Raw genomic sequence first — 18,575 nt, 5'->3', positions numbered from 1 at the left:
GAAGTAAGATGTAGCATGTTAAATCCCAATGCCTTCTGCCAATAATTTTTCTTTTTAGTCATGTAGAGGAATCTTTCAAAAATAAATATTTTATGCAGCTTTAATAGAAATGTACAAATATAGAAAGTAGGAGCAGGAGTAGGCCAATCGGCCCTTTGAGCCCACTCCACCATTCATTATGATCTTGGTTGATCATCAAATTTAATAGCCTAATCCCACTTTCCCTTTCGCCACTAACTCCTTCTAGAAAATACATGTTTGACTTCAACTACCCTGTGGCAGCGAATTCCACAGGCTCACCACTCACTGGGTGAAGAAGTTTCTCCTCATCTCAATCCTGAATAGTCCACCCCATATCTTTAGTCTGTGACTTCTGGCTCCGGACTCCCCCACTATCAGGAACATCCTTCCTGCATCTAGTCCTGTTAGAATTTTATATGAGATCACCACTCATTCTTCTGAACCACAGCGACTATAATCCTAATTGACTCAATCTCTCCTCATCTGTCAATCCCTCTATCCCAGGAATTCATCTGGTAAACCTTTGCTGCACTCGATCTAGAGCAAGAACATCCTTCCTCAGATATGGAGACCAAATGACCATCACTCACTTTTATTCAATTAGTTTATGGAGAATAATCGATGGTGGAGGGGAATTATAGGAATATATCCCATCGAATGTTGGTGTAGTCACCACACAAATGAGAGAGTGACACATCTCTTTATCCTCTAGCTTGAGTTACACTTTACTTGCTAGCTATCTCTGGGGGATTTGATCAACTGTACTCAACATGGTAATTTGCTTTTATATTATTGTACCATACATAGATTTTGAGGCTATAATGAGCAATAGACTATAATGAACAATAGAAAATAACATCACCAATGTAAAATATCAACCAGATGCAGAAAGCAGAATGGTGGCAGAACAGAGTGCATCGCAAACAAGACTGCAAACATTGGGAATTTGATACAGTGGGGAATGGGGGTGTAGATTTTGTTTTCAATAGTTGTAACGGTTTGTATTACAGGTGAACATTTAATCTACTTAAAATTTAAACAAGATCAAATAATTGGTTAAAAGTTTAAAATCTATTAGTTAAGTGCAAATAGAGCTGGAGAGAAGGCCCATGGACCTAAATGGAGGAGGCAGTGCATTTCTGACAAAACCAGAAACAATCATGGAGTGACATATGAACATACAAACTGGCAGCAGGAGTAGTCCACTTGGCCCCTCCAGCCTTAATGGCTGGTTTGATTGTAACCTCAACTCCACATTTCTGCCTACTCCCAATAACCTTTCACCCTCCTCATTTATCAAGAATGTATCTATTTCTGCTTTTAAAATATTCAAAGTCTCTACTTCCACTGCATTTTAAGGAAGAGAGTTCCAAAGACACACAACCTTCAAGAGACAGAAATTCTCCTTATCTCTGTCTTAAACGGGCACACTCGTATTTTTAAACAATGGCCCTTAGTTCTAGATTCTCATAAAAGAGGAAACATTCTTTCCTTTCCACACCCACACTATCAAGACCTTACAGGACAGCAAATTGGTGATTTTATTTTATTCTTTAAGTTATGGCAGTGGTAAAGCTATGAACTTTATTTAGTAGCCCAAGAAATTAAGTCATGGCAGGGCACTTTAGTCTTGTCAAACGCTCATCCTGTCCCATGTGGGAACTCCAGGACTTCCTGGACATCCATATGTTTTGCCACCATTCACTCATCAGTTTCAGCAGCTCAAGCAGAAACTGTCATCACTGTGGTGCATCTGTGAGGCTGAGAGCTATGTGGATAGCACATTCCAGGAGATGGTAACCTTACATCATAAAGAGTGTCCAGGGGAGAGGAATTTCTGACCACCAGTCTAGGGGGCCCAGGCAGGTATTGTAGGAGTCCATTGTGTACATCTTGCTCTCTAACTGGGATTAGTTCTGAATACTGGTGAGGATAATAGTTCCTTTGTGGAGTACAGCCAGAGCCAAAGCCACAACAGTATGGATGACTCAACTATACAGGAGGACTGGAGAGATTTCAGAAAAATAATAGTGGCAGATTACTCAATAGTAAAAGAACATATAGGTGTTTCTGTAGCTTCAGATTTGAATCCAGGATGATCTGTTGCCTCCCAAAGGTCAAGGGTATCATTCAGTAGTTAACAACATTCTGAGGGGAAGGATGAAAAGTCAGAGGTTATGGCTCATATTGGCACCAATGACATAATAGAAAAAAGCATGCAGATTTGGGGAGGTTAGAAAAGAAAATAAATAGCAGGACCTTAATGTTAGTAATCTCCATATTACTCCCAGTGCCGCACACATTAAGTCCAGAAGTATAATTCAGCAGATGAATGCATGCTAAAGAGATGGTAGAGTTAGATAGCAATGGACGGGTCAGAGGGACAGAAAAGTTACCAGTGGAATTCAATCCGGAGGATTGTTTGGGAATGCACATGCGGAGGGGGAGGCAAGCAAACCAGGGAGCATAGAACAAATGATAGCAATCTGAGAAGTATAGAGGAACAAGGGAATCTTAAAGTGCTTGTCCATAGATTCTTTACTGGAGCAGGGGAGGTAAATACGGTGATTAAGTGTGTTTACAGGATACTTCTTTTTAATAGCAGAAGCAAAGAATATAAGAGCAATGAGGCTTTTCTCGAACTGTTTAGTATACCAGTTTGGTCACGACTAGAGTACTGCATACATGTTTTGCTCACCCCATTACAGGAATGAGGTAATTGTATTAGAGAAGATTAACAGCAGATTTAGAGGTTGTCACTAGGAACGGAAAATTTTAGCTCTAAAGATAGGATTGAGTTGTAAGTCGGAGGGTAGATTTAATTGAAATGCATAAAATCACCAGTAACGTAGATAGAGTATTAATTAGGAGAAGGATTATAGAGGGGGGGTTAAGGAGAATCTTTTCCTCCCGGGGGTGGTGGGGGCCTGGAACACACTGAAAGAGTGGGAGAGAGACAAAGCCGCATCACATTTACCAAGAACTGGGATATGCCGTTGAACTATCACATCCTTTGGGCTACACAGCAAGAGCTAGAAAGTGACATGAGGCTGGATAGCTCTTTTTCAGCCAACACAGTCACTATGGGATGAATGGCTTCGTTCTGTGTTGTAAATATTCAATGGGTTGGATAATATACACAGGACAAGCCCCCATATAGTGTGGTGCGAGCTTGATTCCGCTTGGCTGGATTGCCGCGACAGCTCTTTCATTAGTATGAAGTGAGATTTCTGTTTGTCTCGAAGTGGAAGTCTTTGTAGATCTGCCGGTCATTTGGAGGCCAGTAGCTCTTTGCCACAACAGGGTCAGTGGCCACTTCCAGTATTGCAGGAGGCAGGGTGAGAAGCATAACCATGGATGTCTCCAAACCCAGGTAAATCTCAAACTGTTAGGGTGAAGGTAGAGGGCCAGTGCTGAGCCCGCCGTCAATGGTATGGTGCAATAATTTATGGTCAGTTCACCTATATTCATGCCTGTGGATGGTCAGTAAAATTCAGCCCTATCTTTATGTGTTTGCAAAGACATTTTGAGCAACAATGTATATTGTTCAATATATATTGAATTAGATTCCTATATTATACTGTTAATGGGCTAAAAGCCTCTCATTAATTCCAACACATTCTCTCATTATTGCATTGAAGTATCAGCCTAGCTTTTCTGGTTTATATGATCTAAACACTTTCTTTGTACACTGAGGATTGTGTACAAACTGATTTTCACCTTTTACCTTTCTTCAATAACGAGGTACATTTCCTCATACCAGCAATGGAGATAGAAATGCAGTTTATTTTGTACACAAGTTTTGAGTTTAATTCAGAATAACACATTATGCACATAAGTTTGACACAAATAATGACATGGTTCTTACAAATTGATCACATTATCTCGTATATTTTGGATATGTCAGAAACAGTGAAGGGACAGTATTCATTTTGAGTTATTGGGTAATAAAACAGCTGGCAAAGGAGGTCACCTGGAATGCTGATCTTGCAATATACAGTGTCATGCAGTCTTCATTTCAGCAAAAAATATGATTAAACATGATTGAATCGAATGAGATTTAGTAAAAATCAATAAGCACCAGTTTGAGATGCAAACCATGACTTGTTTGTTTTTGCCTTCCAAAACCAGTAACATTTAGCATTGGTCCTAACATATAGTAAATATCGTTCTACCTGTCTCTTTAAATCAGTTCACAGGTTTGTCTTGTCATTGGATTAGTACCAGATGCTAAAGAGAAAATTGCATTTGCAATTCTATGCTTTAATGCTGTGCCAAATGTTACGCTTTTGTAATGCTCTTAACTCATTAGTCCAAATATTTGCACCACCACGACAGTCCTGTCAGCACCTCTACAAAGATATATAACTCGAAACATTTTCTCCATGCACAGCCAAACTTCAAGGTTACATGGCAGAGTAGATTTTCCATGTCCTCACACTCAGTGAGTGCCCATATGCATTAAGCGACGAACTGGAAAAGCTAACCACGAAAATTTCATGCCTTGTGCATTACTGAAGCTCCAGTGACAAACTATGGAGGTACACTAACTACAGGACAATGTTTTGTAGTGTGTTGTACCTGAATTAGCTGAGGGATTCAGTTAGACTGCTACATGACCTAAGTGAGAGTCTGTCGGAGCCCAGCGGGAAACAGTAGAGGGTCCGATGTGCTGGGTCCTTACTGATTTCTATTAGCCAGCCAAATAAGGAACAGGAATTATTACAAGGCCATTAATATCAGGCATGGCCTTTGAGGCAGAGACTGTCTACACTAGGAACTGGCTAACATTGGAGGGTAGTGCAACATGAGAAGTGAAGCTTATTGTCTTCCAGAAGAGTACGGGTTACTTTTTACAAAACCTGGACTTTGCCTAAGAGAGTGACTCTATACTGGCCTCTATACTGACTCTTTAGTGACTTAAGAGAGATTTGAGAAATGCTTACTCCACAACCCAGCTCCTCCACCACCTTCCCAAAGTGCCGAGTGGGTGCTTGATTTACCAGCTGAACAGGGGCTAGAGATTATGGGCAGCATGGTAGGACAGTGGGTAGCACTGTTGCTTCACAGCTCCAGGGTTCCAGGTTCGATTACCAGCTTGGGTCACTGTCTGTGTGGAGTCTGCACCTTCGCCCTGTGTCTGCATGGGTTTCCTCCGGGTGGTCCGGTTTCCTCCCACGAGTCCCGAAAGGTGTGCTGTTAGGTAATTTGGACATTCTAAATTCTCCCTCTGTGTACCTGAATAGGCGCTAGAATGTAGCAACTAGGGGATTTTCACAGCAACTTCATTTGCAGTCTTAATGTAAGCCTACTTGTGACAATTAAGATTATTATTATTATCCATAGCAGTATAACAGTTGACCCACAGACTTTAGGATCACAGCCCAGAGATGTTTGCGACAATATATTTCTTGACTAGATTATGCCATCTGTTTCCATGGCTGTACCTCAATCCATGCTGCTTTGAAAGAGCCAGACTTGTGCTGGTGCTTCAGGTATAAAACCATTTTCTTTTGTAGCACCAGCCAATCATTTCATTGTGCCCGGTTGAAAATCTTGCACACAACTGCTGTTTGTTGACGCTATTTAATGTGGGATGTCCAAATTTACATGTGTTAGCTGTGTTTCAAGGCAGTAATCCACTAAACATTGCATCCTGTGTTAAATTTATTATATAATTCTACAAATTAGGCTGTCCCAATACTTCAGCTCATTATTAAGTAAATTCAGAATTTATCCATTGAGTCGTGCTTGAAATGACTGGTCACAGATAGCCTTGATTCTTCAATATGTGCTCCTTCAAGTCTGACTTAACATTAAGAGACTCTAATGATTTCTGAGCTATGGGCAGAAATATCACGGAAAGCAAACTATTTAGAATAAGTAATATTCATAAATCCCCAAGCAGCACAGTGAATATTCAACATGACAGAGGCTTTTGTTGAGATTCAGCTTACAGCAGTCAAAATTCCTCATGTATATTGGTTGGAATAATGTGATGAAATCTCATTTGCAACCTGAAGCTATGAGGATATGTCTAGTCTAAGCCCGACTAGCATTTGAATTAGAGTGACTGAAAATGTATTCATATCTTTAATTTTAATTGAGGATACTTCATATTTTTCAGTGTCGTCTGACCATTTTGCACAGAAAGGATTTAAAATGTTACTTTAAATTTGTATTTAACAAGATAGGGATGCGACAGAATAAATAGTTAAGAAATTAATACGATAGTTTTTATGTTGTATTATCGATGACCAAAAATAATTGATCCAATAATCTGCTTCAAGAATCAAAAATCACCACAAAGCTGCTGTTATGGAAACTCCTATTACAAGGAATGGGAAAAAATGTTACCATGGTAGAAGGGTACTAATGTCAAAGGCCTGACTACATTGGAGCACCCATTTCCTGTTGTCACAATGATGAAGGATGCTGATGTCGTGCTTATGTTATTGAATTAGATGAGGCCTGCATTCATAACCCAGTGAAAGCAAATACAAACATCTCCATTGCAGTTTGAAAACATGAATTCTATTAAAAATGAAAAGGAATTATTTAAGAAGATTCTGCTATCCATGAAAAATTGACCATGAAAGTTATCGGGTTGTCATAAAAATCCAACTGTTCATCAATGTAATTTAGGGAATCAAAGCTGCCATCATTGCACATGTCAGCCTACATGTGAATCAAGTCACAAACAAATGTGATTGGCTCTAAACTATCCTTTTGAAATGGCTCAGCAAACCATTCAACTGTGTCAGGGATAGGCAATAAATGGTGATAGTAACACCCATATCTGAAGAGTAAATCTTTTTTTCTTAGGTATTAAAAATGTTAATTTGCATATACTTCATGGAATTATATTTGAGCTGACAAATGGAAGTGTTTTCCACTTGACATCCTGTGTTAAGTACAGCACAGGTCAATCCATAATAATGCGCTCGAGACTCTCTTATACTCACATCAGGTATAAGGGGCGAAATTCTCCCTTACCCGGCGGGCCGGGGGGTCCCGGCGTAGCGGAGTGGCGCCAACCACTCCGGCGTCGGGCCTCCCCAAAGGTGGAGAATTCTCCGCACCTTTAGGGGTGAGGCCCGCGCCGGAGTGGCTCCCGCTCCACCAACTGGCGACAAAACTGGCGCCAACGGCCTTTGGCACTACGCCGATCGGCGTCGGGGCTGGCTGCTGCCGTCACTAACAGCGCATGCACGGTGGAGGGGGTCTCTTCCACCTCCGCCATGGTGGAGGCCGTGGCGGCAGCGGAAGAAAAAGAGTGCCCCCACGGCACTGGCCTGCTGGCCGATCGGTGGGCCCCGATCACGGGCCAGGCCACCGTGGGGGCACCCCCCAGGGTCCGATCGCCCCGTGCCCCCCCAGGACCCCAGGGGCCCGCTCGCTCTGCCAATCCCGCCGGCATAGAGGTGGTTCAAACCACGTCGGCGGGACTTTGGCCCATCGCAGGCCGGAGAATTGCCGCGGGGGGCACGCCGATCCACGGGACGCGTTTCCCGCTCCCGCCGATTCCCGGGTGGCGGAGAATTCCAGCTACGGTGGTGGCGGGATTTACGCCGGTCCAGGGCGATTCCCAGACCCTGCAGGGGGTCGGAGAATTCCGCCCAAGATTCTTGTCTGTAAAATAAGTTAGCCCCTACTGCATAAATATAACATCTTCATTCTCCACATCAGTCAGTCTGTTGGCTTGAATAATGTTGCCAACTTAAAAGCCAGTCAGTGGTCATTCATCGCTAGACTTTTGCTATGAGTTAACCGAGTGCTCATTATTAAATGGTTACGACCAATATAACCACATTGAACTTTCAGAACCAAAAAGAGATTTGTATTTTCAAACTGATTTCAATGGAATGAAAATTGATGATTGTCCCTGTGGTGAAGTTTGCCCCTATTTAATCCATAACAGAAGCATCACAGGACAGCACATCTACATGCCAAGTTATATATAATCCATCAATTCATACAAGTTTTGAAGAGAAGACTCATTGAACTGATACTGCGTGCTGTATGTTTCATTACCAGAATCATGGGCGAAATTCTCCGCCCCCCACGACGGGTGGGAGAATAGCGGGAGGGCCTTCCCGACATTTTTCCCGCCCTCCCGCTATTCTCCCACCCCCCCGCCGAAGTCCCGACCCGAATCGCTGCCGCCGTTTTTTTACGGCCGGCAGCGATTCACAGCTGTTAGATGGGCCGAAGTCCCAGCCCTTTCCGCCGTTTTCACGAACGGCAAACACACCTGGTCTTGCCGTTCGGGCGGGTAAACCCGGGCGGGTTTTACGGCAGCTTTACGATTTCTCCCGTTTTGGGAGAATCTCGCCCCATCTTTGAGGCTTCTCCCGTTCAAACATCATGGGATGGATTCTCCGTTTCTGAGGTTAAGTGCCGGCACCAACTGGAGCCGTCGGGAACTCGGCCCATAGCGGGGGGAGGAGCATCGCGGGTGACTGTCTGATGACGTGGCAATAGCGTTATGACTATGCTCGTCGCGCGTCCTGATGACACTGATTTGAAGAGTGCGGAGCATCGTGAACCGGCGTCAAACTGGTTTAGCTCACTCAGCTAAATCGCTGGCTTTTTAAAGCAGACCAAGCAGGCCAGCAGCACGGTTCGATTCCCGTACCAGCCTCCCCGGACAGGCGCCGGAATGTGGCGACTAGGGGCTTTTCACAGTAACTTCATTGAAGCCTACTCGTGACAATAAGCGATTTTCACTTTTCACTTTTCAACTGACGCTTGCTCCAATTCTGGCGTCGGAAGCCATTCTCCACGCGATCGCCGATCCCAATTTCAGGTTACGGAGAATCCGGCCCCATGCCTAAGGAAAGGCTGAAGAAATCGGGAATCTTTGGCTTTGAGAAAATGCAACTTAGAAGGAATTTTATGGAAGTATACCTCAAATTAAAAAATCACTACGTCTATGTATACTTTCTAACATGCAAAACTTTACAGCTCATTGTCACATTCTTGTCATCTTTGTGTTAACTTTGTACCAATATAACTGCATTTGTCTGCATTTAAAATGGAGGAAACTTTTGTAACACCTGTCTTCTAGAATAATTGAAGATTTGAATCAATAGAATGTAAGTACTTTAAAAACTATAATTTAAATAACACTTCTGACAACTTCAGCATAGCCCAAGGTACTTCATAGATCATAGAATTCCTACAGTGCAGAAAGAGGACCTTCGGCCTATCGAATCTGCACCGACCTTCTGGAAGACCACCCTAGCTTGGCCCACGTCATGCCCTATCCCTGTAACCCCACTCAATCTGAACACTAAGGGGCAATTTAGCATGGCCAATCCACCCAACCTGCACATCTTTGGACTGTGAGCGGAAACCAGAGCACCCAGAGGAAACCAATGCAGACACAACTAGAAAGGGCAAATGCCACAGACAGTCATCCAAGTCCGGAATTGAACCAGACACCCTGGCACTGTGAGATTGCAGTGCTAACCACTATGCCTTCATGCCATCCCTGAATTCACAGCCAACAAAGTATTTCTAAATTACAGTTACTGTTATAATGTAGAAAAACATACCCACCAATTTGTGGAAATGCTGGAGGTGTGTGAGTGCTTTCTTATTGAGGTCCCCTTTTTTGGCCTTTCCTACCTCTGACTACAAAGACCTTGATTACCCGAACCTTCTGCCACCTGGTAAAATTCAGGCAAATACTTTGGTTTAATGTCTTGTCTGATGACACTACTCTGATGACAGTGAACCTCACTCAAAGTGGCAAACATTGCCTTATACCCTCTTAAACTAGCGCAAAGCTCCCTATTTGCACACCTACACAAAGCATGGGTAAGTCAGCAATTTAAAACAAAAAAATAAATGTATAAATCACCTTAAATTGATGGACTCAGAACCTTGAGACCAGTCATGGATAAATCAAAGTTCTTGTTGGATTTTATTCCTACTGGGCAATCACTGCAGCAATTTCTGCCAGCTTGATCATGAACATGCATGAGCTCTGAGACTTGAGAAGCCTATACGCTAATTAGCCATTCCATTTTAACTTTCCAGTGTTATTGTTATTCCCCTATGATATGATTCAAACATGAGGCATTTAGAATGGTGCATTATGTTCAGCAGTTTATCCTTCCGACAGACCAGTGCAACTAATGCCATAAACCATCACTATCTTGCAGTTGGTTGTTTCTCTGCCAAATGTATCAAATAATGCCGTATTGCAAGGAACCTCCCATAATAGTGTTAACGCTGTTACTAATTAGTAGAGGGATAGTCTCAGATTCTAAGATCAAAGCAAAATTATGTTACAGAATCCTGCAAGGATTCAAATTTACTTTTTTGTGGAGTTGTTTAGGTGGATGATTGTTTCTTTGCCGAGATTGCACTGACCAACAGAGATTGCAAAAGAACAATTTGAGAAGAACAACATTTCTGACATTTTCCTGTAGAATCAGCAGATACTTCTGCTCTTGCTAAAGCTACTTGCAGGCAATACAAAGTGATGTATGTTTGTCATATGCTGGCCGGTTGAGTTAGTACTCAAAGTGAAGATAAATGCTTAATGGCGTGTCCTTCTAAGGGTGCAATCATTAATCCATGGAGTGCTAAATAACCGCATGAGTCAGGGATCTCTAAGCTTCTATCCCTATTCCATGCTGTTCCAAGTTAGTTGTGGTAGTGGTGGGGTAACTACAATTGGATTGAGTATCATGGATAAAAATAAATTACTGCGGATGCTGGAATCTGAAACAAAAGAGAAAATGCTGGAAAACCTCAGCAGGTCTGGCAACATTTGTCGGGAGAGAAAAGAGCTAATGTTTCGAGTCCAATGACTCTTTGTCAAAGCCTTTGGATTGAGTATCATTGGGTTGGATAAGGGGGGGTTAAAAACTACAAGATACTTTTTCTTAATAAGCGCCAAAATCATCCCTGTAACTGGGGTAGTGCTTGCTACATGGCAAGCACACATTTGTGGTTCTGAGATCTCTCTGATTGGTTCACATTTTGCACACTGGAGACCTGGCGGGAAATACCTAGCGTCAGCAGTGCTTAGGATCCAATTCTAACAGTGAGAAACCATATTGAGGCGGAGACCATTAACTGTCCATTCTCTTCTCATCCATTCTGGGCAAGAAATGGATGGAAAACAACAGGCAGCCTCTGAAAAATTGTGGGCAATACAGGCACGATTAGAAAAGAGAGTTTTGGGATTGTCTTTTGAGAAGGAAAGGCCCCAGAAATGAATATAAAAAAGCACCAATTGAACTTGTTACTCTTCCTGGCAGATCCTGACTATTCAGTCTAATGGGAAATACACAGTGGCTTCCTTGCACAGGCCTGTTACAATTGTGGCCAGGGCAGGAGGAGTTCATTGGACCTTGATGAGTATAAATGAGGAAGGACCCTATTGACTTTTGTGGGTGGCTTAGTTACCCACCCGAAACCTGACTAAAAACAGTAGTTGGTGGAATTGAGGATAGGTAAGTAAGATGAATGATTTTAACTGCCCACCGCTAGGCAGGGTTGAAATCAGCCCCTCAATTCTATAAAGTATATTTAACAGTGCTCTTTGGAATAGTGAGAGTTTGGATTTGGTTCCATAACCTGTACAAATCTTTCTGACCAAGCTGTATTTTAAGAAAGTCTTCCAGCGGGATGCTCCATTTTGCTGGCGCCTGGGGGTTTCCCGACGGCGTGGGGCTGCCCCACAATGGCAAACCCCATTGACCAGCTGGCGTAATGGAGAATCCCGCCGGCGGGTCGAGGCAGAAATGTGGCACCGCGGGGCGGAGAATCCAGCCCATAGAATTTCAAGTTGCTACTCCAAGATGCTAGACCTGCAAGTTCAACAAATGTGCATGTGCAAAGAAGCAGGGGGAAACAGAAACAGTTCTGACTGGTTCTTCATTTGATACCAAAGTAAAGAGTTATGCTTAATGGATTAACTAACTGTTTAAGCCATCATCTACTAACTTTCAAGCAGAGGCCATATTTTGAGTGCTGGATATTGTTAACACAAGGCTCGCAGGCAATGGCAGAAAATGACTGTAACATGTCACCCCATCTGCTCTGGATTTCCACAGCACTAGGTAGCTCAACAGATCCTCTCTCAGGATGGCAGGATTCATCTACCCACCACTGCCACTTCAATAATGCCCTTGCTATTGCCTCTCAGCTAACCACCCCAGACTGGCTCACCCAGTTAGAAGATCTGCCCTCAAAGCCCAAAACTATTTGAGATCATCCTGGCTCTTTACAGTCTACCTCATTGAAAGTCATCAACCTTCCACCCACGATGCTGCAGTAACTGGGGTAGCACTGGAACATCACTATCGGCAAAGGTGCCCTCAAGCAAAGCACTAAGGGAGTGCATATAGATGAATACATAAGTTTGGTATATATTATTGGAAGTTTGTTGGATAATGTTGTTATGGATTTTTTTTTAATGATGTCTTTAATTTAAGGATTTTGACTAAGAGTACAATGTGATGGCTCACAGCTGAGGAGTTGAAATATGGGGAGTTGTGAGCAGTGGTGATATGAGAATGAGATTTTAGAGGAAACAGAGTAGCCAGTCATAGACTGCCTATCCAGAATCTTATGGTTAGGTGGGAAGTGGTAGAAATGTTCCCCTCTCTTTCCACTCTTTACTTGACCACAACAGGTATTTATTTTTAAAGAGTTTGCTTCAATGAGTGTTTAACTGTTTAAGTGCTGTGACTGTAAAATACACATAGGGACAGGTTTTCTTGGGACAGTTCTAAAAGAAAATGTAATATTTATTCTACTCAATACCCAATTTAAATGAAACAATAAAAATTCTCCAACTCTCATTCACATATGTATTCAAGAGATAACAGACACACACAGAAGTAAGTGACAAAGTGAGAGGCTAGATTTAAGAGTCCAAAAGAATGTGAATTATGTATGAATCCTGTAGATTGATCACTTGGATGGTTTTAGACTAGGCTCGCTGGTTTTAGGGGTTCTGCATTGAGATAATTTAAAAGTGTTGATGGACAATTTCTGGAGTCAACAGCGGCTGGATGATGTTTAAGATACTGCCTGCAGTGTCTGACTGGTCAATAATAAAACAGGCAGGGCACAAACTTGCAGGATGGTGAAGATAGAGAGAGAGACTGTTGGTTCTTCTCCTTCCTGTTATCAACTCAGGTTATTTCTGGTTTCATTCTGACTGTCACTGGAAACAGTTCCTTAAAATTGTAAAAGGGGTTAGCTTGCTCATCACATGATCTCCTATCACAAACTGCCCACTTACTCAAACATGGTCACAGCAAGAAGATTCTAGATCCATTGTTAAAAAAATAATAAGATTATTTTCAGCCAGGTCCATTGTCCAAACTGCTCGCGTTTCATAGTTTGGACCACACCCAACTGAATTCACATGGTATGTCTGGGTGTTATGTGAATAGTTCTGGAGATGGGTCATTCACACTCATCTAAGTTGATTATCTCTGGTTGGCTATTTTTAGGCAGCCCAGGTCCTTTTTTGATGGCATTTTAATTTGTAGGGTGCAGCTATGTAAATTTTTGGCCATCATAGGAGCTGCTATTCAAGTCACTTACAATGCTGTTGTTCAATCTTCTTAAACTTATCTCATGGCTTCATCCCACTCAAAAATTCAATTTAGAACATGGTTTTATAACAGGATCAAAGGAAGCCCTGATCGTCCTACCCCACTGTTGCCCCTGGAGACCAGAGGGCAAGAGCTCTCACTTCACAAAACTAAGGTTCTGGAGTGCGCAGCAAATCACCACAAATTTGGAGACATGCTCAGGACAGTACTAGAGATTACCAGTACTTTCAACCATTGTTTCTGAATGTTAATATGTGACAATAGGGCTCTCGTTGTCAGTGTGTCAGCCGCATGTAGCTAGATATAAGTGGGTAGCACTCGTTACCAAATAGTTAGCCTCTAGTTTATTGTGGAAGGCCATAGATGGCAGGTATGAATTGCAGACAAAAGACAGAAGCATTGTGGCTTTTGTAGGAAAAAAGTAGGAAAGCAGGCATTCACTGATATTACATTCTATGCATGGGTGTACTGGTTACATCTAGCCAGTGATATGTGAGGCCTGGAGACCCATATGTCGATGGCCGTCTGCACCTGAGAAAGCTGAGAAGTGGCTGGTTAGCACAGGGCTAAATCGCTGGCTTTGAAAGCAGACCAAGGCAGGCCAGCAGCATGGTTCAATTCCCGTACTAGCCTCCCCGAACAGGCGCTGGAATGTGGCGACTAGGAGCTTTTCACAGTAACTTCATTTGAAGCCTACTTGTGACAATAAGCGATTTTCATTTTCATTTTTTCATTTCATTTCATCCAACCAGTCTTGCAAAGTCATATACACGTTACTCCTACCTCTGTCTGGTAAAAGAGAAACTATATAATCTTCTCCCCTGGTGTACAGAACTGCTACCATCTCCCTGATGCAATGATGCATTGTAACTTGTGATATATTGGCAATCTTGTCTGCTCCTCACTGCTGTACCACTGCATGTTTGGAGGAGATGGCACAGTTCAATGATCTCAGTTACCTGTTCCATTTTTCTTTCTGTTTGTGATAAGGTTGCCATGTTTGTGTGATCAAGAGTTTAACCAAATTGCAGACTTGCTCCCTTCAAGTCCACTGAACACACTTGACCTTCTGGCAATTCAAATATTTTACTATTGTAAATGATTCAGCATCAGGTCTTGAATCGCTGACAGGCCTAATAGCTACCACATTTCTCTTTCTTCTTTTATCTTTCTAGCCAACAAACACCTATTTTTTAAAAAGTTAGTATTTAAATGAGCTGCTCTTGTGGGGCCTGGGTAAGTTGATTAGCTACAACATTTGCTTAAATAAGCAAAATACTGCAGATTCCGGAATCTGAAACCAGATAATATGGTATTGTCACAAGTAGGCTTACATTAATGCTGCAATGAAGTTACTGTGAAAAGCCCCTAGTCGCCACATTCTGGCGCATGTTCGGGTACACGGAGGGAGAATTCAGAAAGTCAAAATTACCTCACATTACGTCTTTCGGGACTTGTGGGAGGAAACCGGAGCACCTGGATGAAACCCACACAGACACAGGGAGAACGTGCAGACTCTGCACAGACAGTGACCCAGGCGGGAATTGAACCCGAGACCCTGGCCCTGTGAAACACGTCATGCCTGCATGCAGCAGAAGATAAACAGAGTTAATGTTTTGAGTCCATAGCTCTTCATCAGAACTGCAAAGGAGGCAGAATGTAGAAACTGCAACAAAAAGAACAAAACATTTGCTTGTTGAATTGGGAATTCGATTTCAGCTCACACTGATGAATGAATGACCCCTTGCTATGTCGGTCCCATGTGAAATGTGTTTGGATCGTTTTTACCTAAAGCACAGTACTGTACAAAGCGGAGAACCAATGGGGAATAAATTGGCATTTTCGCTGCTTGAAAGAATAAATGGCTGTTGTGGAGCTCTGATTTGAACAAGTGATTTTTATTGGGGTGTCAATTAAGTAACATTAATGAGTCAATGATTTTGTATCTAACTTGCTACACTTGCTCCTTAATTAATTCAATTAATTACCTGCAGAATTTCTAGCTGACAAAAGTGAGTCAGAATTATCCAAATAAATTAATGCCATCTTGATTACAATTCGAAGCTCATTCCTCCACTCTGGTTGAGCTTGTGCTGACTGTCCCTTCCCTGTCCACTATGTGCAATGACACTGGGATAAGGGAGAAGGCACATTCTGGCTTCCCATTCCAATCCCTTCCTATAAATCCGCATTAAGCCAAATCTGGGGGATTATCTGTAAGAATGTGGCAGTAGGCCCAGTACAGAGAGCTCCAATGTCTCTAATTGGAGGAAGAAAGTTTAGTGGGGTCTTTCTCACCTTAGTCTTTCCCCCTTAGACCTACCTACTCGGCTCATGCTAGTTTTAGGTTCCTCTGTCCATCCAAGATCCTTCGCTACTCTTCAGGTGCTGAGGCAGCAGTTCCTCTCGAGTAATGCCTGATATTACTCAATGACACAGGAAGGATTTCTGTTTTTATTTGACTGTGGGATGTGGTGAGACAGGCAAAATCATGTTCAACCAATTTACTAGAGTTCTTTGAAGGAATAACTTGTGCTGGGGATAGAGGGAGCCTGTAGATGTACTGCACTTGGATTTCCAGAAGGCATTTCACAAGGTGCTACATGAAAATTATTGCTAAAGTAAAAGTTCATGGTGTCAGGGGTAACATATTAGCCTGGATTGAAGATTGGCTGCCCGGCAGAAAACCAGGAGTATGCATGAATGAGTCTTTGTCTAATTGGCAGGATGTGATCAGTGGAGTACCTAAGGGGTTTATGCCGGGGCTTCAACTTTTTACAATTTTCATCAATGACTTAGATGTTTAGCACGGTAGCTAAATTTTCAGACGGCACAAAGATAGGTAGGAAAGTATGTAGCAAAGAAGACATATGGAGTTTGCAGATGGATAGGTTAAGTGGGTGAGCAAAAATCTGGCAGATGAGTGTAATTTGGGAAAGTGTGAAGTTGTTCACTTTAGTGGGAAGAATGAAAAGAGTGTATGACTTAAATGGAGAACGGCTTTTGAATGGCGAGGTGCAGAGGGATTTAGGTGATCTTGTGCATGACCTATAAAAAGTTAGTATGCAAGTGCAATATGTAAGCAAGAAGGCTAATGGAATACTATTCTATAGTACAAGAGAATGGAACATAAAAGTAAGGATGTTATGCTTCAGTTATAAAAGGCATTGATGAGGCCGTATCTCAAATGTTCTGTGCTGTTTCGGACTTCTTATTTAAGGAAGGTTATGGTTCAGAAAAGGTTTACTATATTACATGGAATGTGTGGCTTGTCTCATCAGAATAGGTTGGAATGGCTAATCTTATTTCCATAAGAGTTGAGAAGAGTTCGGGGTGACTTGTTGAAGTAGATCTTAAATGGTATTGACAAGGTTGACATTGAGAGGACATTTCCTCTTGTGGATAAGTTCAGAACTAGGGGCACTGTTTTAAAATTAGGGGTTACCCTCATAGCGTAGAGATAAGGAGAATTATTTTCTCAGAGGTTTGTGTGACTTTGGAACTCTGCCTCAGAAAGCAGTGGAAGCGGGATCACTGAAAATCTTTTAGGTGGACAGAGATAGATTCCTGAGAATCTAAGGTTACCGATGGTAGATGGGGAATGTTCAACTCGACACAACCAGACATTATCTTATTCAATGGCGGAGCAGGTTCAAGGGACCAAATGGGCCACTTCTCCTCCAATTTCATATGCTCATAGAGATTCTAAGATTCTGACCAAGCAATGAAAGAAGAAAGGCAATATTTGTTTAAGTCGGGATGGTCTGTAGCTTGGAGACGAACTTAAGAGATGTTGGTGGTCTCACAATTCTTCTATTATTATTCTTCTTGGTGGTAGATGTTATGGAGGAGAAAAGTACTATTAATGTAATCTTGGCAAATTGCTGCACCGTGTATCTCATAAATCTGCACATACTATAGCTAAACTGTGCTATTTATGGAGGGGAGTGCCCACTATGCACGGGTAATGACTCCTGACCCAGCTATTCTCAATCAAAATGGATGCTAAACAGTAGCAGAAAAAAATATTTGAAGACAAAGGAAAAATACAATATTACAGCAAGATTCTAGAAGGCATTTTAAAATAATAGCTGCAATGTCCTCGGTTTTTACAGATGAAGTAAAAGCCTGGTTTATTTCGGGAATGAGAATGGTATCAAATTCAAAAAGATCAGCTTGAGGAAAAGATCACTGCTGGCTTCAGGCTTGACGGAAATTGAACAGCCCCAGGGGTTAAGAGGAGCTCATTCAGTTTCAATGTACTGCATCAATTTCCTCTCGACATTCTGTACTGTCCAAATTTATGCCACAACTAAGCAGAGCTGAACCAGAAAGAGTTGATGTTAAATTTTCTGAATATAACTGAAGCAAAAAGTTGAAGTCAATGGCTCAAAACGTCTGATAATTTTCCAGTAAGTCAGTGTTAGAATAAGCAAACTAGCAGAGGGTATTGTGACTGTGCGTGACAGCTTCACAACACAAGACAAAAAGACTGTATCGATCTTCACCGTTTCAGCCTTTGGATTGCGAAACTGTCAAAATTCAACAAACAAAATAAGGCCTGGGGATGGGTGTGTTCTTTTTATCTCTGCCACAGGCAGGACTGATCCACAGTGCCACTATCTCAACCAGGGTAGGGGAAGGAGGCAGGTCTCAAATCTACCCCAGCTAGAGTGGGGATTTAACACCATTTTGGTAGCACTAATCCAAGTCCACAGCGGTCAGCCAGTCAACTGAGCCAAAGGGCCCCCAAAGGGATCTAAGTTACTGTGATAAAATACATTTTTACAAGCATATCGTAGCCTGGAGCTATGGATCATGATGGTAGAGACTCCAATTTTATTTCCATCACATGGCTGACCAGAAATCTCTTACTGCCTATCAATGGTGTTGGAAAGATTTGCAAGTTGATACTCTACCTGTTTGGCCAGTTATGAATACACCTTGGATAGCAATCAAGTG

The 18,575-nt window shown here is 42.3% G+C and overlaps 1 protein-coding gene across 4 annotated transcripts in view; it reads right to left on the bottom strand.

Annotated features, from left to right (window-relative positions):
* Positions 1-18,575, bottom strand: part of LOC119951706 (probable E3 ubiquitin-protein ligase MID2) — a 444,841-nt gene that overhangs the window by 55,573 nt on the left and 370,693 nt on the right. The gene's annotated exons all lie outside the window — the stretch shown is intronic.

This window comes from Scyliorhinus canicula, chromosome 17 (genome assembly GCF_902713615.1).
Source record: "Scyliorhinus canicula chromosome 17, sScyCan1.1, whole genome shotgun sequence".
Classification (NCBI taxonomy): Eukaryota; Metazoa; Chordata; class Chondrichthyes; order Carcharhiniformes; family Scyliorhinidae; genus Scyliorhinus; species Scyliorhinus canicula.
This window is presented reverse-complemented; position numbering and strand designations above follow the sequence as displayed.